General features: G+C 44.6%; 1 protein-coding gene across 1 annotated transcript in view; it reads left to right on the forward strand.

Annotated features, from left to right (window-relative positions):
• The window catches only part of si:dkey-22o22.2 (neural-cadherin), a 206,278-nt gene that overhangs the window by 15,901 nt on the left and 180,377 nt on the right, over positions 1-10,000 (forward strand). The gene's annotated exons all lie outside the window — the stretch shown is intronic.

The raw sequence follows: 10,000 nt of genomic DNA on the forward strand, positions 1-10,000 counted from the left end.
GCACCTCAGCACTCAGAGGGGCGCTGGAGCACCAGTCACGGCTGACAAGTTCCTGCTGGTGAGTGCAATCACGAGTATTTTCGCCACTATGTACAACCAGCTCCAATGGACCCCCCCACCCCCCTGAACCCCTGAGTGCAATGCAGTGTTCGAGTGGCATAGGGGCAGCCATAGTCTAGTGGTTAAGGAGATGGGCTTTAGATCAGAGGGTAGCCGGTTCGAATCCCAGTAACCCTGGTCTACCGCCTCAGTGCCCAGAGGGGCGACAGATCACCCACCACCATGGCTGCCCAGCTGAGCGCAATCAGGGGCAAATTAGGGCCCGGTGTACAATCAGCTCCAATGGACATTTTACTCGGCCCACGAGATCATTTAAAATGTGTATTACTGTTGGCCCTTAGGCACCATTCATGTATAGCATAACAAGACTTCAGCATGATATTTGGTCTGTCACAGGATTTGCTGGCACATTTGAACTACAATCTATGATGAGAAAGAGTGTGTGTGAAATTTAACTATGAGCGTTTAGATATAATATTGAAATAAATCAAATTGAGTTCAGCCCGCAACTTCCCTCTAGAGTTTGATTTTGTGCCTCAGTCAATGTGGGTTTGACACCTCTGGGTTAGGGCGTCGGCCCTCCTCGATGTTAACGTTTGGTCACTCTGGGGGGCCGACTACAGAATGGGGCTGGAAATGGTGGGTGGTGGTGGACACGTGACTGGAAACATTTCTAATCAATTCCACAGCAGCGCTATTCAGGTCAGCGCCTCTCCAGTTCAATACCAACAGCTGGAGGTCATAGTCAGAAACACACAGGGGTGGGGGGGGGGGGGGGGGGGGGGCACGGAGGCTGGGCAGACACACACAGGCACTGTGGGGTGGGGGTGGTGGTGGGTGTTAAGTAGATACATACTGTACAGATGTAGTCAGAAACAGACAGGGGTGGTGGGGGTGGGGGGTACAGAGGCTAGGCAGACACGCACTGGCACCGTAGGGTGGGGGTGGCTGTTAGGCAGACACATACTGTACATAGATGTTTGACGTTCAGAGCGTCACACTATCAGCTGATTTTAAAGCATGTCACACATACATCGACATCCATGTGACCCTCTGATAAAGACGGAAGCTATACCGTCGAAACATTTCAGGTAAAAAATAAAACTTGTACTTGTCTGAAGTATAAGAAAAAAACTATGTTTGACACTGTATAGTTATGTGCAGGGATGTGCAGGGGTGTGGTGGAGGTGGGGGTGGGTGGTTATAGGTGCTGAGGATACCAGGCAGACATGTACAGTACTGTAGTAGAGAGTGGTGTTGTAGGGTGTGGTGAGGTGGGGGTGGTGGTTAGGTGCAGAGGAGACACATACAGTACTGTAGAGAGAGAGGTTTTGTTGGGTGCGGTGAGGTGGGGGTAGGTGGTTAGGAGCCCGGGAGGCCAGGGAGACACGTACAGTACTGTAGAGAGTGGTAGTTAGAGTTAGAGTTAGAGTGTACTTTATTGTCCCTGGGGGGGAAATTTGTCTTGGGCTTCAACAATCACTGCATAACATACAGTACTAAGAGTGGTATTGTAGGGTGGGGGATGAGGGTTGGGTAGTTAGGAGCAGATACGTACAGTGCTGTAGAGAGTGGTATTGTTTTGTAGGGTGTGGTGAGGTGGGGGTGGGGGTGGATGGTTAGGTTGCCGAGGACACCAGGCAGACATATACAGTACAGTAGTAGAGAGTGGTGTTGTAGGGTGTGGTGAGGTGGGGGTGGGGGGTGAGTAGGTTGCAGAGGAGGCCAGGTAGATACGTACAGTGCTGTAGAGAGTGGTATTGTAGGGTGTGGTGAGGTGGGGGTGGTGGTTAGGAGCCCAGCAGGCCAGACAGACATGTGCAGTACCGAGACAGTGGTATTGTAGGGTGGGGGATGAGGGTTGGGGGTCGATAGAGGCACGTTATGAAAGGTAAATTGTAACAGGACTTCACTGTTGAGAGCAGCGGTGTTTGCTGCCGTGACGTCATACTAGTGGTTTTGTAGGGTGGGGCATGGGAGGGTCAATATGGACTCGTTATGAAAGGCAAATTGGAACAGGAGTTCACTATTGACTGAGAGCAGTGCTGTTTGCTGCCGTAACGTCATGCTAAAAGCCAACAAGAGACAACACTGTGAGAATAACAAAACAACACGACCAAACAAGGAAACAGAACGAAGGCTTTCCGATCAAACGAGGAAACAGTGAAATGCATTGCGACCAAACAAAGAAGCAGATGGAAGGCTTTCCGATCAAATGAGGAAATATGAGGAAGGCATTCCGGCACCTGTACATGGTGTAAACATCTGCTGCATGGAGAACAGTCTTTTGTCTCTCTGTCTGTCTGCTTAAATGTCTGTCTGTCTGTCTGTCTGTCTGCCTGTCTGTCTGCCTAACTGTCTGTCTGTCTGCCTGTCTGTCTGCCTAACTGTCTGTCTGTCTGCCTGTCTGCCTGTCTGTCTGCCTGTCTGTCTGCATAACTGTCTGTCTGTCTCTCTCTCGCTCTTTCTCTCTCTCTCTCTCTCTCTCTCTCTCTCTCTCTCTCTCTCTCTCTCTGTTTCTTTGTGTCTTTGTTTCTCTGCCTTACGGTCTCTGCATCTCTGTCTCTGTCTCTCTATCGGTTTTGAACTCAGTGTCTGTCTATAAGACAGTAAGAAGCTCAGTAATGTCTCCCCTGGGAGCCTCCCTGTGTGTGTGTGTGTGTGTGTGTGTGTGTGTGTGTGTGTGTGTGTGTGTGTGNGCGTGCGTGCGTGCGTGTTCGTGCGTGCGTGCGTGCGTGCGTGCCTGCGTGCGTGCGTGCGTGTGTGTGTATGCGTGTGTGTGTGTGTGTGTGTGTGTGTGTGCGCACGTATACATGCGTGCGTGCCTGCAAGTGTTCTTTCATGTGTGCGTGTGTATCAGCCTTGGGTTTGAACATTGCTCAGTACACAATAAAGTGTAATAGACTTCTTCTCAGTACTCAGGTACATAAAGTCACTGTAAGCAAGGCATGCTCTCTCCTCTGGGAGGAGAGGAAGGGAGGGTTTGTTCTATTTTAAAATGCCAACAATCCAGCAGGTTAAACAGTCTTGAAACCCAGTGTACGTTCCCTTTGATTAGTTTGCAAATGTCAGTCAAATGTTATTAATGTGATAACAGTCAGCTGCTAGCTTTGGAATGCACCATTTAGTTCTTAATTAAATAAGAGCTGTTGCATATCGCCTATTCCGCAAGCAGGATTTTACAATGTATTTCAATGTAGGATATTTTATTCATACAGTGTATTTCAGTGTGTTTTTCACATGTGGTGCCTGTCTAAGAACCTGAAGACAGGTTTTGATCAGACAAATCTTCCTTCTTAGTAAGATGTGCAGAAGCTCATTTTTTTCCTTTACAACTGCAATTTTGAGAAGTTGGAAAGTTGAAACGGATAGGGGATCACACATCATAGAGGGAGAGAAACACCTAGACAAAGTAGAATTGAATATGCAATGCCATCCATCATAGAAAAACTCATAGGTTTGAGTAGATTGACTAGAATAGACTAGACTAGACTAGACTAGAATAGAATAGAATAGAATAGAATAGAATAGAATAGAATAGAATAGAATAGAATAGAATAGAATAGAATAGAATAGAATAGAATAGGTTTGATTCGATTAGAATAGAATACAATACTAGAATAGAATAGATTACATTACATTACATTACATTAGAATAGATTACGATAGAATAAAAGTGATAATAAATAATAATGCACCTCAGTAAAGAGAGCATCGTGGGTACTGCTGCGTTGCTCCTGCTGCTGCTGATGGTGGAGAAGGAGGAGGTGGAGGAGGAGGTGGAGGTGGAGGTGGAGGAGGAGGTGGAGGGGGGTTGATGAGCAATTAGCAGGCGGGTGGCAGCCAGGCCAGCGGTGTCCAATGAGAGTGATGTGCTGCGTGGTTAGCTCCGCATGGTGCCCGACGCACGCTGCCCGACGCTCGCTGCCCGCTCGCTGCCCGCTCGCCGCCCGCCTCAGGTAGCAGGAAGACGACCCGTATCCACGGTGATGAGGAACGGCCACAGCTGATTGGGCCGCACCACAGACATCACACAGCTGGGGCCCGGCACTGCAGCCAGCTGCTCTCTTCTCCTCTCTTTTCCTCTTTCTTCTTTCATTCTCCTCTTCTTCCTCTTTCTTTTTCCTCCTATGCTGCCACCTCCTCCACTCTCCACTGGCTGCTGCTGTTGAGGATCTCTGGCCTGAAGGGGTGAAGGGTGAGGGGTGGAGGGTGTGGGGGGTGATGAGGGGTGGGGTGAGGAGCGATAAGGAGTGGGGGGTGGAGGGTGAGGGGTGGGGTGGGGTGAGGAGCGATAAGGGGTGGGGGTGGGGGTGGGGGGTGGAAGGTGAGGAGTAGGGTGGGGTGAGGAGTGGGGGGTGGACCTCAGATGGACTGTCATCAGTCGTGTCCTTGGGAAGAGGGCCACTGCACAGACACAGACGCATAATGGTGGTTCTTTATTTTTTTCTGTGGACGTGTGGTGTGGTGTGAGCGTGTACTACTCTGCTGCAGTAGGGCCACATCTGGCTGTGTGGGTTGCAGGAGGAGAGGGAGGAGGAAGAGGAGGAAGAGGAGGAGGAGGAGGAAGAGGAGGAGGAGGAGAGGGGAAGAGGAGGAGGAGGAGAGGAGAATGGAGCCTTGGAGGCCTTGGTGGCTATTTGTGTTCCTTGCAGCCATCTGAAAATGCACCAAATGTGCCCTCCTGTGCTGTCAAAGCAGTGAAAGACATTCCATACCCACACCCCCCTCCTCCTTCCCAACAAGACATCTATCTGTCATCAGAGGGAAAAACTCGAAGAAACGTTTGTATGAAAGCATCACGTCACTTTGATTTTACCACAATGTGACAAGATGTGTATAGTTTTCCTGGATCAGTAATTTTCAATGGCTCTGTTTGATTTTGAGACTCCCCTCTGCCAAGATCTATTTTGTAGATCATTTTGAGACACAAGAGCAATAGCTATGGATCATCCCTGGAGGAGATTGGCATGTACAGTCAATCCAGAAAGTATTCACAGCGCTTCACTTTTTCCACATTTTATTATCTTACAGCCTTATTTTAAATGCTACAAATTAATCTCTGTTGTCAAAATCCTACACAAATTATTCCATTACGACCATGTGAAAAACAAGGTTTCTTGACAGTTTTGAAAATTTATAAAAAAAAATAAAAAACAAAGAAATCATATTTACGAAAGTATTCACAGCCCTTGCTTAATACTTTGTAGTACCACCTTTGGCAGCAACTACATTCATTTTTTCATTTCGAAATGAAAAGGGATTAAAAGGGAGGTCATCGGTGTGTGTTTTAACCTTTCAGTACATTGAAATTGTACATTTTGAGTCTGCACCTGGCTACAATAATGAATTTTGAATTAAATCCTATAGAGAGTATCATGATCTGCTTCTGTGTGTGCATGTTAACATGCATGCTTCTTTAGGTGTAATTCAGATTTCCAATGTTGACTGCATTCATACATCGCCAAACCATGTCAGTCCCACTACCATGCTTGACTAGCCAGATGATGCACTTTTTTCTAAAACTCACTTGTTTACCATCACACATGCTTGACACCATCTAAAGCAAATTTGTTTATATTGGTCTCATCAGACCACACAACATGGTTCCAGTGATCCATATCCTTGGTCTGTTCATCTCTCTTGAGACCAAGATAAACGAATTTGCTTTAGATGGTGTCTTAGGCATCCCCTAACCCTCAGCTGCAACACAGAAACAAAACAAAGATAAAATAGCAAATAAACACACTTCTGTCAGGGCCATTAATGTCAAAAAACAAAAGACAAGAAGACATTTATTTCAAAGAATCATTTTGACACAGAAACGTCAGTAGCAATAAAATGAAGTCTGGCATTGCTAACACCTAAGTTTAATCAATGCTTAACTCATAGTTAACATAACAAGGAGTCATTATTATAAAATGTTAATAAAATTCTGAATGCAATTTCTTTATTGAACAGACAGACAGACAGACAGACAGACAGACAGACAGACAGACAGACAGACAGACAGACAGACAGACAGACAGACAGGCTATACTGCCACCAGCTGATCCACCCAGCATCCTGAACCACCCTATAGCTTATTTAGTGACCTAGCCTATAACTCAGAGACATTACTCACCCTGAACAAATGCTCTCATCTCCACCATTCCAGATGAGGCTCAGGTTTTTTTTATTTTTTTTCATTTTTTTAAACACAGACTTCTAAATCAAGTGGAGGCAGACCAGGGGTTCACATATCAAAAACACAAGATTTATTTCCATGAATAAATCACTTCCGTCACAAGCCCAGAGCGAGAGAAAAAAAACGAAGTGCAAGAGCATAGCGTAGCATAGCGTAGCGTAGCATAACATGGTGAGCTCATATATGCTGCGTGCTGTGAGAATAATGCTTTCCTGTCATGTCTGCAGGCGAGCGACGAAAAGCAACACATTTATACCTCACCTTCTCAGGTGTAGAGAATCAGGCTAATTATGTCCACGTGCGCGACACCCCCACCGGCTGCTGCGTGTGTGTGTGTGTGTGTGTGTGTGTGTGTGTGTGTGTGTGTGTGTGTGTGTGTGTGTGTGTGTGTGTGTGCGTGTGCGTGTGTGTGTGTGTGTGCGCGCGTGCGTGCATGCGTGTGTCTGTGTGTGTGTCCATGTGTAGGACAACCCCACAGGCTGTTGTACCTGCTGCTGACAGCCTGATGAGGTGGGAGGGGATGATGTGGGTATAGGCGTGCGTGCGTGCGTGCGTGCGTGCGTGTGTGCGTGCGTGCGTGCGCGTGCGTGCGCGTGTGCGTGCGTGCGTGTGCATAACCATAGCAATGTGTTTTTCCCCGCATGAGTTCACTCAGATGGTGTCAGGTAAAAACATTGGCTCTCACACTGAAAAAAAACAAACATTCAAAACTCAGATGGTGTCAGTACAGAAAGAGGAAAAATGAATGGACGTTTTTTTTTGCATTTGTTATTATTGTCCACGGCCAAGCCCTCATTAATTGATATATCATTTGTTTACGTCATGTCATGTAAGCATTCCCAGGTGGTGAGGAGTGTTTCAGAATCGGAATGCAATGAATTGAAAATGCCCCTGCCTGGTACATGTATGACTTGAGCCTGGTTGTCCTACACTTGGACACATTTTCGTGTGTCTTGTCCCAGGTGTTGTTCCCCACATCAGTTCACTTAGGTGATGTCAGGCAGAAGAAAAAAATAATGTTTGGTACACGTATGACTTTACTTTACTTTACTTTACTTTACTTTACTTTACTTTACTTTATTTGTTCAGGACATTGCACATTAATGAACATATACATACATGTACATATATGTAAACATGCCAGATTGTAGCCCAAGGGCTAATTTCCATCTGGTGTCCAATAGGCAGGCTAGATGTTTACAAGCAATAGACTTTAAAATACAACAGACTGTTAGTAACAAAAGAAATAAAACCCACTACAGAAGCAAAAGGCATGCATGTAAATAAAAGGAAAAGAGAAAAGAAAAAGTGAGTGTGTGTGTGCGTGTGTGCGTGTACACTGTGTAGAGGCTCAGACCATCAGTGTGAACATGTTTGTTGGGCTCGAAGCCACTTTTTATACTCCATCTTAAAGGTGGCTAAAGAGGGACATTCCCTTATATGCAGAGGAATAGAGTTCCATAATATGCCGCCTTTAGTAGATAATGCATTTTGACTGAAAGAGGTTTTCCTGAAAGGAATCTCTACATCTTTATTGACCACTGCTCGAGTTACTCGTGTTTGACGATATTTTATAAAATCCTGTAAACAAGGTGGCGCCAGGCCATGCAAAGTTTTATAAAGAAGACAGCTATAGGAGAATTTACAGAAATTGTCAAAACTCAATAGGTTGTACTTATCTAAAATGTTACAATGGTGGTTTGAAAGAGGTTTTTTATCTAAAATTTTAAGTGCTTTTTTAAATAAACTCTCCAATGGTTTGAGAGTAGTGGGTCCATGGTCCAGCTAGTAATGCAATAGCTTAGGTGAGAAAATATCATTGCATGCAAGTATGTCAGAGCAGCACTATTTGACATAGCACCTCTTATGTGCCTGAAGTTGTAGAGATTAAATTTTATTTGATCTTGAGTTTGATCTTTTACTTGAGTTGAAGGTGAAGATTGTGCACATCCCAGGAAAAGGTGCAGGACAAGGCAGGATAAGGCTGGCTGTAGTTTCATGGCTGGATCCAGCCATGAAATAATAAAACACAACAAAAAGTATTTTAAGCATGCGGACTTCTCGCTCCGAGCGCTACATGTTGTCAGCCACATTTTCTTCTGTCTTGTCTAGATAGATAGATAGATCATTTATTGCCTTTGCAGAAAATTGTTCTGAGCCATTGACATATCAATGTGTTTGATACATGTATGATATATGCACTCCCAGGTGGCGAGGAGTGTTTCAGAATATAATGTAATGAAAATGCCCTCTCCGAAAACTTCTGTACACGTACTATGTCTTAAGCCTGGTTGTTCTACAGTCAGTCTGACACATCTTCTTCTGTCTTGTCCCAGGTGTTGAGGAGTGTTTGATACTTGTGTGATATACTGTATGCATTCCCAGGTGGTGAGCAGTTGTACACTGTGTGCAGAATTATTAGGCAAACATGTTTTTTGACCATATTGTCCATTTTATGCATATTTTCCGCCACCAACCTCTATGGACATGAATTAAAGCATTCCAGGTCATGCATATTTGTATATTAAGAGATGGCGTGATCGAAGGAGCCCAATACCCTATATCAGGTGTGCATAATTATTAGGCAACTTTGTTTTCCTCTGGGAAAATAGGCCAAAAATGAGATCTAACAAACTCTGAAAAGTCTATAAACAATTTTGAAGTCTTCCAGAGGGATGTGACTGTCTTGAAATTGTCCAGATATTGTTCATATCCAGCTAATGCACCGTTACGAAGCCATCAGTGTCACATACATTGTGCTAACAAAGTAACTGCCGGATTGAGAAGAATTGAAGGTTAAACTACCACAAAACTGTTACCCTGCAGTGCTGTTATTTTCCAGAACTGAAACCTACATTGAGTGTCCAGAAAAACATTGTATTCAGCACTCAGAGACATGGCCAAGTTAAAACAGGTTGTAACCTGAAGACCACTCAACAAGAAAAGTAAGTCAAGACTGGGTCAAGAAAGGTCTTTAGACAATTTTGTCAATGGTTTTATGAACTTGTGAAAGTGACTGTTAATGGACAAGATCGATGAGCCCATAGCTAGATCGGTAATGTGCACACTCAGATGAGTTCCTGAGTTCTACTCAAATGCCAGCAGAATACTGCATAAATACCATTGTCTTCTTGAAAGATGCAAACGTTTTCCTCACAGATCCAGCTATGGGCTCATCCACCCTATCTGTCAATAGTCACTTTCACCAGTCCATAATACCTTTGAAAACTCTGTCCTAGGGTATTTCTTGACCCAGTCTTGACTTAATTAACTTGTTAAATGGTTGTCTGGTGTCATCCCTTCTTACATTGGCTATGTCTCTGAGTGCTCAACAACCTGTTCTTCTGGACACATGATGTAAGTTTGCATTCTGGAATATGATAGCACTGCAGGGTAACAATTTTCTTGTAGTTTTACCTTAAATTCTTCTTAATTTTTGGCAGTGACATTTCATGTTAGACTGATGACTTTGTAACTGTGCATTTGATACTTCTGTGCTAACGTGACCAACATCTTGCCAATTTCGAGACAGCCACATCCCTCTGGAAGACTTCCTTGGAAGACAGAATTGTTTATAGACTTTTCAGAGTTTGTTAGATCTCTTTTATTGACCATTTTCCCAGAAGAAAGCAAAGTTGCCTAATAATTATGCACACCGGATATTGGGTGTTGGGCTCCTTTTATCACATCCCCATCTTATTATACACGTATGCATGATCTGGAATGCTTAAATCAAATAGGTTTTCATGTTCA

The sequence above is a fragment of the Engraulis encrasicolus genome, chromosome 5, assembly GCF_034702125.1.
Source record: "Engraulis encrasicolus isolate BLACKSEA-1 chromosome 5, IST_EnEncr_1.0, whole genome shotgun sequence".
In the NCBI taxonomy this organism is placed as follows: Eukaryota; Metazoa; Chordata; class Actinopteri; order Clupeiformes; family Engraulidae; genus Engraulis; species Engraulis encrasicolus.